The 14,874-nt window shown below is 42.5% G+C and overlaps 1 long non-coding RNA gene across 1 annotated transcript in view; it reads right to left on the bottom strand.

The window, feature by feature from the left end:
• Positions 1-881: 881 nt before the first annotated feature.
• LOC132363807 (uncharacterized) overlaps positions 882-14,874 on the bottom strand; it is a 38,577-nt gene continuing 24,584 nt past the window's right edge. Inside the window, exons 2-3 of the long non-coding RNA XR_009502659.1 lie at positions 9,881-9,985; positions 882-1,203 (exon numbers count right to left, since the gene is read on the bottom strand). This is a non-coding gene — a long non-coding RNA (uncharacterized LOC132363807). The remainder of the gene's footprint in view (positions 1,204-9,880; positions 9,986-14,874) is intronic.

Genomic DNA, 14,874 nt, shown 5'->3' with positions numbered 1-14,874 from the left:
ATTTATTTCCCACAGCTCTGGAGGCTGGAAGTCTGAGGCCAGGGCACCAGTGTGGTTGAGTTCTTACATGGGCTTTCTTCCTGCCTTATAGATGGCCGCTTTCTTGCTGTGTGCCCACATGGTGTGGGGGAATGGGAGAGTGAGGTAGGGTAGGTAGCAAGCCCTCTGATGTCTCCTCTTATAAGAACACTAATTCCATCATTAGAGTCCCACCCTTATAACTTCATCTAAACCTAAGTACCTCCCGAAGACCCTTCTCCAAATACCATAACATTGGGGGTTAGGGCTTTAACATACGCATTTTAGGGGGACAAAATTCAATCCATAGCAGCTATCATTTCATAAACAGTTTCCCTGTTTACGAGACAACTGTTAGCCAGATTTGTTCAATGAGAGCCATTTCCCTTGCACCTAAATTCTTCTGGAATCCCATTTGTTGTCTGATGCAGAAAAGACCAGTTAGACCCCAACTAGCTGAGCTGGGTCTGGGATCTCCCAACAGTTTCTCTTTTCTCCATCTCAGCAGGCACTGCTTCTTGCCCTGGGAAAGTCAGGCTGTGATTATTTGCAAGCCTCAGCCCTTGGTAAGTATTCTGTAGGTGACAGCAGAGGCGTCTGTGTGCAATCCTATCCAGCTCAAGCTTTGAAGCTCCAAAGCAGAGCCATTAACATTCTCTTCAGCCTCAGACAGTTCTCTTCAGCCCTTGTTAGTCTCATTTTCTTCCCTCTCAACTTTTTCATCAAGAGCAGCAGCTTCCTTTTTCCTAGAACTATTTCTTCTCTTCAAAGAGCTCTGGGCTCCAGGGAGGCCTGTGGCCAAGAGACTTGCCAGACACCTCTCGATTTTCAATGAAGAGCACACTGTGCCACCTGCTCTGCAGCTAATAACGCAAGCACCTTCAACTCCCCTCAGTTCAGGATTGAGCAAAGGACAAGTCAGGAGGACGCCTTCCCTCTGGCTTCCTGGGCTGTCTGCAGTGGTTAGGCCGTGGGTTATGGAGGCTATCCTGAGTCCCCCAATCGACTCCTACTTCTGGATTTGGGTTATTTAGATAGGGGAAGTCAGGGAGGAGAGACACAGGCCCTGCCCTCAGAAAGTAGAAATCTATCCACTGCCTGCCCATCTTCCATTCTGAAGCCTTTTTCCATTCACAGGGGAGGAGGTAGGAGGACTCTCCCTTTCACAGACGGGGTCCTGTAGGCCTGAAAGGGGCAGAAGAAAGTTCTCAATGAAAGTGCCATTAATGCCTCCATAATTTATTAAGAGCTGTCAAATATTTAGCTGTGTGGTAGATTCTTAGAAAATAGGAAGAAGCAATCTCAGGGAAGCTTAAATTCTACTACTGGCCCCAGAGCAAATTTCTTAGGCAATCTACAGACTTTAGTAAGAGGGACTCCAGTGCCTGCAATTCAGACAGAGAAGAAGGAGTTAGGCAGATGGTAATTCAGCTTCATTGTCCAAACTTTCCTCTTAAGCCTGCCCTTTTCCATCAAGAGCCACTGGTTGTATTCCTGTGTCCTCACCAAGGTTTTTGAGGGGTGAGGGGATTGTGTCATATTCTCCCACTGCCCAGGACTTGATTCTGTCAACTCCTTCTCTTATGCCCTACAGCTATCTCAGGCATACAAGCACTCCTCCTTACAATTGCTTCTGCAGTGATTCCAGAGAGGCACATGAAAGCAACTTTCCCAGGATATTTTACCAAACTCCTCTGCAGACTGAACAACAGCTATGACAATGGGGTACAATCATTTGTATTCATTTCCCTGTCCCTTTTGCCCGCAGAGTTGGGCCTAGCATCACCCAGCACACCTGCCCAGGTGGGCCCAGAGGTACACAGAGAAGGACTGCTACTCCATCTGCTGGTTTGACAGCAACCCTGGGTTGCAGCCTTTCAACTCCTTGTAAGGCAGGCTCTGGTGCTGAACCAGGAGACCAAAATATCTTTTGTCATGATAGAGAAAAGATATTCAGACATTTTGTCAAAAGTGATGACATTTACCCCTCCCACCTTAAACCTACAGACACAGACACAGATAGAGCTGGAAAACATAGAGCCAAGGATTATTGATCTAACAGGACCTGTCTCTGCTCTGGGCAACCATTGTTTTGGGGCTATAATAGGGACCTGAATATAACAAGAAGACAGCTCCAAACCAAAGTGGAGGTAGGAGGGGTTAGGATGGGGTTTAGAAAAACACTGATGATATTGGGCCTTTTCTTTTCTTCTTTCCATCAAGCCCTTCATCTCTACTTGCTTTTTTTGTAAAAAATTCTTCCTTTGCAGATTATTTCCCCAGGGCCTGTCCATCCAGAATCATCTCTATGCTCACAATTTCTTATTTACCTACCCTTCGCGAGGCAAGGAAAGGATGGGGGTCCATTTTATAGATAAGGATAATTAAGTTTCCTCAACAGAAGAGAGGAGAAAATGATATTATCTGCCCTTACACAGAAATGAATTACTTAGTTCCTGAAATCCCTGTTCAACGACAGTAAGTACACAGTGCTATTTGGAAGTTTCAACAGAGGCTCCACTATGTCATATCCATGTGATACAAAAGTGAGGTGTCAGCAAAGATGCAAGTTTTCATAGAAAACTGTTGAAAAACAGTGATGAAACGCTAAAATCTTCACCCATATTAAGAAGTTGTTGGAAATTAAGAGAAATTTTTTAGAAAAAAATTTATTTGGTGAGAAGCGTTGGTATGCTGTGGGTTCCCCCTCCAAAGAAAGAATGGTGCCTGCATTTCACCACAAGCCTACTGAGAAGAGCTTCAAGGGGAACCCTCAGAGAGCTTGATATGTGTCTCGTGCAGTTAGAGGGGCAGAATGGACTAATTTATGATTCCAGCCCAAGAAATGTAGGGGCCATTGTATGGGCTAGCAGCTGCTTAACAATGTTGGGATCGCCCATAGTCTCAGAGCTTGTGTGAGCAAAAAAATGGTTTCTCACAGAGAAACTGGAAATGGAGTGTTGATTTATTAGGGGCTATAGAGGAAGAAAGCAACTAACAGAGGAAAGTGTACTTGCCCAGGTCAAGTGTGTGCGTGCGTATATGGAGGGGAGTACAGATCTCTGAAGAACCCACAAAAGTGCCCCAGGAGAAAGCTAAATTTAAACATTGGCCATTTCTGGAGAACACAAAGCCAGCTTCAACAACATGAGACAAGTACAATACTTCCTGCTCTCTCATACTTCCTTGCTCTAATCCTGGAAGGGTCAGAAACTTCAGAAAAGAAAGAAGGACCACACCCCTCTTTTCACTCATAGCAAACCCAGGATGAAGGAGGACAAATAGCTTAAAGCTGAAAAACTTTGGAAACAGTGACAATACTTGGGCTGAACATATTAAGTACCTAACTGAGATCACATTTTATTACATAAAGCGACTAGAGGGCTTCCTAATGCCTGCAAGAAAAGCATTTGTCCAGGAATGGAGTTAGGACCATCACTACTGAGCAAGTTTAAAGGAACAGTGGGAGCCAAAAACAAAGTTCTTTTTTTTATGATTACACCCCATGAGTCCTGCTTATCATTGTTCTAGTTACAACTGTAAAAGTTAATCCTCAACCTTTATTTTAAAAAGTAATAAAAATACCACCAAAGGGGTCATAACAAGAGGAGCTGTTGTCAGAGCTAATGGTTCTCCTTGGCTTAATAGCACTCTAATGTCCTTGTGGAAAATGAGGCCTATGGATTTAAGCTCTGCCACTTCTCCCTGTTTTTCTTAATTTCCCAAAGCATCCTCTATTCTTTCCTCCTGTTACCCTGCAGTATTACTAGTTTTGAGCGAAGCTACTTTTAACAGTGTCCTAAAACCTCCTGTGCTGTTACATTCCTGCCCCATATCCTGCCTCTTGCACCTTGGGCATTCCCAGGGGTAACACGGGGAGTCATAAGTCACCACGACAGTTTCAGAGTCCCTTCCATGGTAACACTTACTGCCACATACACCCACGTACAAAGCACTATACAAAGAAAATTATATACATGGATTCTCTACCCTCCAGGAAAGTACAACTTAAGACAGCTAACATTAAACAGATAAGTACAAACGCATAAGTAGCAGAAAAGCAGCAGTAAACCAATACGTCAATGAACAGCAGGGGAAATGCATGATTGAAGTGGGAAGCAGAGTTGGCCAGTTGATGAACGTTTACTGAATGGCTACTAGGTGTCAGGCATTGGGCTACGTTCTGGCAATAAAAATGTGAACAGAACAGACACAGTCTCCGTGCACATGGAGCTTTCAAAATACTGGAGAAGATAAACACCAAACAAATTTTTACTAAAAGGTAGTTTAATGAATACAAGTGCACAAAACGCTGTTGAAGATAATATGCAGGACTGGTCTGGGCATTAGGAATCTAATCTAGTTTGGGGGTTAAAGAAGCTTGCCTACAGAAGTGACATTAAAATATGGGGGGACCCAGGACTTCCCTGGTGGCACAGTGGTTAAGAATCCACCTGCCAATGCAGGGGACACGGGTTCGAGCCCTGGTCTGGGAAGATCCCACATGCCGCGGAACAACTAAGCCCACGAGCCACAACTACTAAGCCCACGTGCCACAACTACTGAAGCCCGCGCGCCTAGAGCCCGTGCTCCACAACAAGAGAAGCCACCACAATGAGAAGCCCACGCACCACAACGAAGTGTAGCCCCTGCTTGCCACAACTGGAGAAAGCCCACGTGCAGCAACAAAGACCCAACTCAGCCAAAAATAAATAAATTTAAAAAAAAAGAAATGGGGGGACCTGAAGGCTAAGTAGGGTTAGACAAATGGCTGGTGGTGAGAAGAGGGACCTAGGGAGCAGAAAGGACATGTCGGAAGGCAGAAGCAACACAATGAAGGAACTGAGAGAAGGCCTGAATGGCTAGAATGAATCAATCAAGTGGAAAAGGGGCCGAGGTGAGGAGGTTGAAGGGATCAGCAGAAAGCTGGAGATTTTAAGTGTTGATTAAAAGGAATGCAAGTGAAAATTATAGGATCAAAGATTTGAAGTACTGGAAGGAATTTTAAGGTTATCCAGTCAAACCACTGGGATGATGCTGGAATCCCCTCTGCCTGTTCCCTATCACTAGATCAACATGCATGAAGGCCAGAAAGGACTTGGCATGGGGCGGGGGGGTTGTCCACAGGAAGCTGGTATAAGCAGCATGTGAAGTACTCTTGAAGCCCCAAGGGCTGAGGCAGGAAACTCTCCATTTCCCCACAGTATGAGCTGGAGCTGCCTCTCTGGTCAACCTGCCAATTTGTGTGAAGACGCCCTCACAGGATTGGCCAAGGAGAAGTGAATGGCGATCATTTGTGTTTATTAACCATAGCTTGGTGAGAGAAGAATTACTTTGAGCAGGTGTCAGGGAGGTTGGTTTGTTCAAGAGTGATTGGCTAGTTTGCATTCATGACAGAGAAACCTATTGTGAAGGGCAGCCTGTGGAAAAGCCAAAGGATGGCAAAGCCAGAGTGCCCACCACCCAGAGGAGCTCTGGACCACTTACTCTGATAGTGGAATTTGTTTGTCATTGTTAGGGCAAATGCTTCTTCTGGTGCTGGAGGCAAGCAAGGAGGCTATTCCTTGATGGTAGACAACAATGAAACACTCATTATTTTTATGGCGGTAATGAAACCTGGCCCCTTTTCCCCTTCATTTTCCTGCTTCTCACTATATGGCAGGGCTGGGTGTGCTTAGGTAGGATCCATGTGTCCATGTCATGATATTCATTAATCAGCATTTAGTGAGCACCCCATACTATGAAGAGCCCTGTGGTGGCTCAGGATACAAGAAAGTAGAGGTCTCGGTGCTTGAGAGGCTCACAAATCTAGATGAGAAAGGCAGAAACAGGCACCAGATGATAAACCATAGCCTCAGGTACCAAATGGATGTACGGAAGAGGACTAGGTTTATGGAGGACTAGATCACTGTGGAGTGGGCTAACCACCAAGCTTTCTGAAGAAGCTGGCACTTGTTCTGGGTGTCACATCAGTCGGGTGTGGTGAGGAGGTGGGACAGTGTGGGGTTAGAGGAACAGGGTTAGGCCAGGGGTCTCTGACAAAGGAGCAATGGGAAGTCGCATTTCAAAGGTGAAGAAAATCATGAAAAGCCCTAATGGTAGACTAAGGAGCTTGGAGCTTTGATTTTATTCTAGAGACAATGAGAAGTCCCTGAGGGTTTCTGGGCAAGAGTTTTAGAACAACTATTCTGATTGGAATGTACAAAATAATTTGAATGGAGAAGAGAGGGGAAAAAGTGGCAAGGAAGCCAGTTAGGAGATCAGCATACGACACGATTTAAAATTTTTCTTTTCTTTTTTTGCTGAAAGAACTGGATGACAGATATTTCCCTTAACCTTCCATGGAAATTTAAGATAAAGGAAATAAAATTTTGGTTGTAGTGATAGGGGTTTGGGATTTAAAAGACCATTAAGATTACTATAAAAGAGCAAGATAAACTAGCCTCAGAGCAGCATAATGCAGGGAAGTGCTCCAGGCAGACTAGAAAGAGATTCCCCTGGGTTGTAGATGAAGATGGGTTTGTAGGACCTACCACAGGGGGACCCAGGCCTTGCTCCTTGGCAGCACCTGAGGAGGGAACACAACCCTAGAGAAGACTGGCCCCATGATACAACTAGGAGACAGGACTCTAGGCTGCAGGATTCACAGCCTCACAGAAGGTTTCTGTGAGTCAAGGAGGAAGATCAGACACTCAGGCCCTGGACCTGAAGGGATGGTGCAAATAATGGGACAGCAGGTGTCTCAGCAATAACCAGCAACTCAAAGCCCCTTCCAATCTCATGGCAAAATATAAGATACTGGAAGCACAATTCAGGTCTGAAGATGAAATATAAATGAGGTTAAATTTCCCACCAGTCAGATGGGATGGGAGCATACAACTGGAGTTTACCTTTATTTAAGCTTATAAATAAATGTGATACTTCCCTTATACCTGAATTTATAAACTGAGAGTCATACCTGCTATAATTTCTACAGTTCAAGTGTGGAAAGATGTCACCTAGATCAGAATGACTGCAACGAGAAGACAAAGGCATACAAGTCCTAGAGATATTATGCAGGAAGAAGGAACAGAACTTACTCTGCCCAGAATCTACAGAAAATCCCAGGACACAGTGAGAACGCAGGAAATTTCTCCCTGCCTCTGTCGCTCTCTACCCTTAGGCATCTTTATAGGGGACTCAAGTAAACACTTTGTGAGTTAGTCTTAGCATTCACAAATTATGATGAAATATAACTTTAAAAAGCTTTGTTCTCTCCCAAGGCTTTATGTTAGTACTCCGGTGGAGAGGGTAATTTTTTTAAAAAGGGTGAGATTTTTCATTGAGTTTCCACTTGGTGTCAGATATGGTGGGTACTAGCAATACCTACATTAATAAAACTCTGTTCTTGTCCTTAGATGCTAAATGCTCACAGTCTAGTGGGAGGGATGAATATGCTGATTAACTCCCATGTGTGTGTCATAACAAGACTGTGAATAAATATTCTAGAAGCACAGAGGATCAAGTGACAAGCTCCATCTCAGGAAGCCAGAGAAGGCTTTAGAGAGAAGGTGAGATTTAAGAGGGTTTTACTGGATAAGTAGGAGCTTGACATTTAGATAAGAAATAGAAGAGCATGTCAAATAGTGGGAAAGGTATATACAAGGCATGGAGGCATAAAGAAATAGTGAGTTTGCAGTGGGGGAGTGGGAGATTACGCTCAGTGAAAAAGATGTTCTGCCTGGAATTGGCCCCTACAATCTTTAACCAAGGCTACCCATATGATCAACACATTGACCTCAAAAGAACTTCTGAGATACACCAAAGAGAAGTCACATGTCAGCTGGCGTATGGCCCTGTGCTGGAGACTACACAAAGGGATACAGACACTTAACTACCCACTGAGAACCTAATAGCCTCAGGCAAAACTTCATTTTTCTCTGTTTTTCTCTTTGAAGACTTCTCACTGAAAATACTAGCATGTTTTCCTTCCTCAATAATATCCAACCTCATAGTCTTCTTCATCTATCAAATGAGCAACTTTCAGATAAAACACTTCAGTTTAAAACCCATCTTCCAGGAACCTGGATAAAGCCTGATGACTTAGAGGGGCACATCACACTGCTCAGCTTCAAGCTTTCTGTCCCAGGGGTCACTTCTCTGTAGGCCCTACTACTTCCCTCTCTTTAGCCCTGAAGACTCGGGCAGGGTGGAAGAGGGCTACGCCTGCCTACTATCCATTGTAACTCTGAAACAGGAGGGAAGGGGGCAGAGCACAACCTTTAAAAGAAAGACGTAGACATTGAGGATACGACAAACACTGGTTAGAACCGGTTAGGTCCAAGATGGCGAAGATTCGACTTCCAGTAGACCTTGGGCCTCATTATACACTCATTGTAATATATCAGCAAGCTAAATGACACACTCACAGGTGCCATGACAGTTCTGATGCCAACCATTAGAGGCCAAAAAGTGTGCAGTGGCCCAATTCCTGGAAATCTCTGCCTCTTCTCCAAAATAGTTGGAATAATCCTCCCACCCATTAGCCTATGAAATTATCCAGCCCATAAAAACTAACCAACCCATATTTCCGCGCCTCTCATCTTCTCTCTGTCTGTGGACTGTGTTTCTCCCAGGGCTGCTCTTGCCTTTTGAGGTGGACCGCATTCTGTCTATGAAATCTATATCTCTCTAAATAAATCCATTTCTTACCTATCACTTTGCCTCTCGCTGAATTCCTTCTATGCTGAGACAAAACGAACCTGAGCTTCATTAAGTCCTAAGACCAGCTGTGCAATCTTAATTAAAAGACAGTGGGTTCGAGTCCCAGTCCGTTGGTTCAACTCCCAATCTGGGTTTTGGCTGGGTTCGAGTCCCATCTTAGTTGTGCGGTTTCAACTTCATGTAAAATAATGGCACAAGAAGAAAATACCCCAAAAAACTTTAATAGAGTTTTCCCTTAATAATGTGCCTCAAGATTTATTGAGACATCTGAATCTCATTTTCAGCACATTAATGGTCTGGATTGCAAATGTACAAGTTATATATTTTGTGATGTATTTCTAATAGAATTCAGGGATCAGGGAAGAAAAGGTATTATTATTGATAGATTCTTTGAGGGTGAAGGGAGGGTCTTAGAAAACTGACTTCAACTTAAAAAAGAAAGATAATTTGGTTTTCCTCTTCAAATAAAAAGTGCATTTGATTTTGAAAAACAATCATCCCAACTCACATTTTTGTGTTTAACAACCACCTTGAAATTGGTCTGCCTCAGAGGACAGCATGATTCTGGGCTAACTTTAGCATGAATGATTTATGACACTCATGAACTTGGCAACTACATCAGTTTTTCTAAAGCTGGCACCCAACACCACCTGCATGTTAAGTGAAGATTGATGATTTTTAAAGCTTACCTCATTATGCAGAGGTACATGAATTGTCTTATATGTGCAGTCTATAACTCCCAAGACAGATAAGGAGGCAGCTATGTCACAAAATTTATGGCTCTTTCCCGCTAAAGCTGAAGTTTTGGAGAAAAACTAAAGTTATAACTGGCCCTTTGGAGAAAAATAGCTTTAGCTAACCATTACACCCCCAAATGATGAACCAGCTATAGCCTACCGCTATATCTTACAGGAACAAAGAGGCTAATGGTGAAAGTCACTTTAATCACAGCAATGAACTATGTCTACGTTTTGAACACTGCAGTAATAGAACCTAAGTGACTCTTTGGAAATATCAAGTACTCTGTCAGTTTAATTTATTCTCCAGTTTGGTGTCTGAGACCTCTTGCTGATCAAGTGGCCCAGTCAGACCCACAGACATGGACTTCAGAGAAGAGAATTCAATACCCTGGTGTGCCCAGTGGCAGAGAATTCAATACCTGTGTGCTCCCTCAAAGTGAAGAAAAGCAAATGCTGGTTTAGGTTCTGAAATGAAGCTTGTTTTCTGAGATTCTTTAGAAATGCAGCAAATCTCTCCACATAACCTGCAAAATAGTAGAAGCAAAGAGGATTAAGTGGAATAAACTTATGAATCTCAAGAAAGAATAAGATTATATAGACCGCCATTAAAAATGACAAGTATATGAGACCAGGTTGACAAGTATATATTTTTAGAAAAGATAACTCTAAGCATTAAAAAGCAGAACACAAAAATGGCAAGCACACATGCTGACTGGAAAAACGCAAAGTGACAGAAAAAATGGTGTTTCCAGCCTAGAGATTTTCAATAATATAAAGCTAAGTGAAAAACAATGAAATTCTAAATAATTTATTTTCAAATATCCCTATCAATCAGGAAATAGACACATATGCACGGCTGCTAACGGCCCTGAATCCAAGAAGCACCCGTCCCTCTCTCCTCTGCAGAGCTCAAAACAGTGGCCCACTCTCCATGGCCTTTGAGAGTATAGAACACCAGCACTCAAATACCTAAGGTAACATAAGAAAGCTGAAGACACAAAAAGTCTCCAAGTAAGGGTAGGAAATTTATTTGGAAAAAAAGATTGTAGGGAACCCACTTCCAACTTAAATGACTTATTATAAGTCACTTGATTTCTGAAATGTGCCTGGGATTTGTCCAGTTCTGACTCTGGGCTCTGATAATGCCTTCGGTCTGCTTGTCCCAATGTGGTTGCTCTAACTCACGGAAATGATGCTCCACTCACAAAATAGTGCCCTAGGGAGAGAGAGCAATATCAAAGAACTACAAATTATGCATCAGGAAAAGTGAAGCCTCTTTAATCCTGAGAGCAACCTCCCCAGCTTAGGCCAGGGAGCTGTGCTATAAATGGAATGATAGAGAAGTGGGCAAGCACCATACACACACACACAAACACACACATCCTGGCACAACAGCCCAGAATAAACCAGACTTCCTTCTGGGAAGTCATGGAAAGCTGCAGAGGGCACTCGCAGGGTAGCCTCATCCACAGCCTCCGTGGAGTCACATTTACACTTTGACAGGCTTAGAAACAGTTCATTAGTCTACGGTGAAAGACAAGTGTTCATGAGACCCACGGCAGCTATCATGCTCACAGATTCTCCCTTTCCCCTGAAGAAGGGGGTCACAGGGCTCCTTCTAGGTGAACCAGCTTTCTTTACATCATGCCACACACACAGTCACCACTCCCACCCCTACCCCAACCGCTAGTTCAATAAAACAAAGAATTGGCACCTAAACCAAAGGCCTATGAGCTGACCCAGTGACCCCTGAAACAATATGCTACTTTTCTGTGCCTTTACTCTGCCCAATAAAGTCACTCCATAACGATGGTGTACTTCAAGCCACACAGAAAGGTAGCAAGGGTAGTGCAAGCAGCCCTGGGGATACATTAGAGTACAGGAAGAAAGTATTCAAATGTATTTATATTTATTTTTTCCATTTTTATATATGTTTAATAATAGTACTGCATATATAGCTTCTAAATACATAAATATACACATAATGGAGGTGTGTGCTCAATTTTTTTTTTTTTTTTAATTTTTTGGCCACACCATACAGCATGCGGGATCTTAGTTCCTTTACCAGGGATTGAACCCGAGCCCCTGCAGTGGAAGTGTGGAGTCTTAACCACTGGACTTCCAGGGAAGTCCCTCAAATATTTTTCTAATAGGATGTGTAATGAAAAAATGTGGTGACCAGAAGACACCATGATACTTGGGGTGTTTCTAAGCAAGGTGTGGTCCTTAATCCCCACCCCTATCAGAATCTCCTGTGGAACTTGTTAAACATGCACATTACTTGACCCACCTCAGACCTACAGGACCTAAATCTCTTGGGTTGGTATGCTTAAAGAGCTTCCCAGTAATTCTGATGCCTACTGAAATGTAGGAACTATTGCAATAGAAGAATCAGAGAAGCAGACAAAAAGAAGCTGAGCTATGGAAAGGGCAGAGTCAGTGCAGAGGGGAACGTCAGAAGCCTGATAACAAGCCACTACAGCCAGGTCCTGCTGGGGCTTGACCAAGGAGGAGGAGCCACCTAACTTGTTCTGCCAGAACTCTGGTTCTATGGGTATTGAGACAATGCCTGTACTTCTTCCAACTAGCCTACAATTAAATCCTCATCACCTAAGGAAGCCTGGGTACCTCCTCTCCTGACAGCTGGGGAGCCGAGGTGGGGAACCTTAGAAACCTAAAGCCCCTCACATAGAGAGAGGATGTAATCCAGGAGATCTGAAAAGATAGCTGATATAATTTCACTAATTGTGTACCTTAAAGAGTAAGGTTGAGACAGGAGGAAGCGGGTATATGAGCCAGAGTTGTCTGTAAGCATTTGAAAAACTGTACTGATTGACCATTTAGTCTGAAATCATGTGGGTGATTTCTAAAAAGCATACCAAGTAAAACTGGAGGCTACAGAACAGAAGCTAACACTGTCTGTGTGACCTTGGGCAATTCACTGATTCTCTCAGTTCCTCATCTATTAAATAAAAGGTTAGATTTTAAGTGATATCTAAAGACCTTTCTGTGTTTCTGGAACCCAAGTTCAGGCTCAAGTCCTAGTTCAGGGTTGCTTTCGCTATAACATTCTGATCAAGAATAAATTAAAATTCTGGCCCTTTAAATGAAAGCATTCAGAAAAGGCTCCTGCATCCTTAAGAATTAATTATTAAATGGGTCTTCATAAAGAGCAAATCTCTGCTTTTGTCAGTCCTACACCCTCCCCAAATAGGGACCTCACACACAGATCCTTGGACCTATCCAATAGCCAACTGTTTTCCAAACCTGAATGAAAATCCGAGTGAGGTTAACTGACTGATTTTTACCCTGTGCAATGAGACTGCATTATCACTGGAATGTAAATGTCCAACCTAAACAAAGGGACACCTTATTTTGATTTACTGCTACCTTAGTTTTCTTTCAGGGTCATCCTCTATTTCTCTTTTCTCCTATCAGAAGGAAGGCAGGTTGGTGGGTTACCAGGCATTCCATATAAAATGAAACCTGCTAATTGTCACCAACCCCGGGTACAGAGACATCACCTGACATAATACTTCCTACACTTCACTGGGGCAAGCTCTGTTGAATCAGACTTGAGTGAAGTGACACTGTGTAATGTACTCCAATATAGTGTAGCTAATGCCCAAACGGAAAAGTGGGAACTGTCTCCTGAAATCTGCCGCAGGTACATAAAAAATTCCAAGGAGAATAAAAATGACAAATCCCTGCAGTATGCCACATTTTATTTCATGAAGATGGAAAGTGCCACAGCATGATATTCATCTTTGGGAAAACTGAATAAAACGTCATCTGAGTCACCAGTTTAAAGAGACTGCTTTAAAAATAAAAGCTTGATCTTATGTGTTCTATTACAGATTGAACTTTCTTTATAGATGTCTTGGAACCTAAACTACATAAAAATTCTTTTATAACTTTAATTCAATTGCCTAAAATAGCTGCTGTTAATAATGGATTAGGCCAGTGTTACAAAACTCATCTTCTGTATATGTGGAGATAAAAGATCAGACCCAGTTTTGTTATGAGGCAGCAGAGCCTAGTGGTTAGCAGTATAGGTTCTGGAGTCAGACAGTCTGGCTTCAAATCTGGCTTTACCATTCAATTGCCATGTGACCTATGTAACATACTTGACCACTTTAAGCCTCAGTTTCCACATCTGCAAAATGGGAATACTAATAGTATTATTCCCTTGAAACCATTGTTTTGATCATTCCATTAAATAATGTTAGAAAGCATTTAGGACAGTGGGGCACTTAAGTAAACACTTGACAACTATTAGTGATTACTATCTAATGACATTTCCTATTAATGACTGGGAGTTAAATACTTAAACATTGAAACTGGTTTCCTCTCTCCAAATACGCTAAAATAAAAATCATGCCAGTTAGAATATAATTTAAAATATAGTATGCACAGGTATTCGACAGCCACCTGTTCTGTCTGGTAAACATTTACCCACATGCAAATTATGTACCAGCTCCTTTCACTTTCCAGTATGACACTGAAATGACAACAGAGAAATGAAATACAGTGCTGTGTTGTATGATGAATAATTGCATCACCCGGCCGTGGATCTAACCGTCCATTCTTATTCATTTGCAGCCAGCTCTTTTTAGACTCATGCTTATTTCTTCAAGCCATCAGGCTGTAGGCTATATTAATTTGCAAAGCAACCCCAAAACCTGTCCTTCACACTGGCAAATACAACACATGCAGCCCCATTCTCAGGCTCCTGCTTTGAATAGTATCTAGAGCTACAACATCCCCCTTGTGGTCATGTTGAGTATTTGCCAGGCTCTTGGGGAAAGCACCAGGAACCTCAGTGATATGTGTACCCCCAGAATCATCATCTCTGACACCCTTTAGCTAACACCATTTGATTCCAGGATTCTTTTGATTAACACTGTGCAGTGTTTAAGTATATGCAACAAGAATGAAAAAAAGCAAATTCTTAGGAGAACCAGTAGGGAAAAGAGGAAAGTGAGAATGCAGTTATTCCAATTACTCCACTTGCCCTCCTCCCTCCTTATCATATGCAAGGTAGGGATGTGAAGTTTTCAATTTCTATTTTGCTTCCATGTTTAATATTATTTATTTGTCACTCCTCTCTATGTTTCTATGTTCTTTTTTTAAAAATAATTTTTATTGGAGTATAGTTGATTTACAATGTTGTGTTTAGTTTCTGGTGTACAGCAAAGTGAATCAGTTATACATATACATATATCCACTCTTTTTTAGGTTCTTTTCCCATATAGGTCATTACAGAGTATTGAGTAGAGTTCCCTGTGCTATACAGTAGGTCCTTATTAGTTATCTATTTTATATATAGTAGTGTGTATATCTCAATCCCAATCTCCCAATTTATCCCTCCCCCCCATGTTCTTTAGCATCAGTGTATTGTTTTAGCATACAA

This window comes from Balaenoptera ricei, chromosome 3, assembly GCF_028023285.1.
Source record: "Balaenoptera ricei isolate mBalRic1 chromosome 3, mBalRic1.hap2, whole genome shotgun sequence".
NCBI lineage: Eukaryota > Metazoa > Chordata > Mammalia > Artiodactyla > Balaenopteridae > Balaenoptera > Balaenoptera ricei.
The sequence above is the reverse complement of the archived record's forward strand: the minus strand, read 5'-3'. Positions and strand labels throughout refer to the sequence as shown.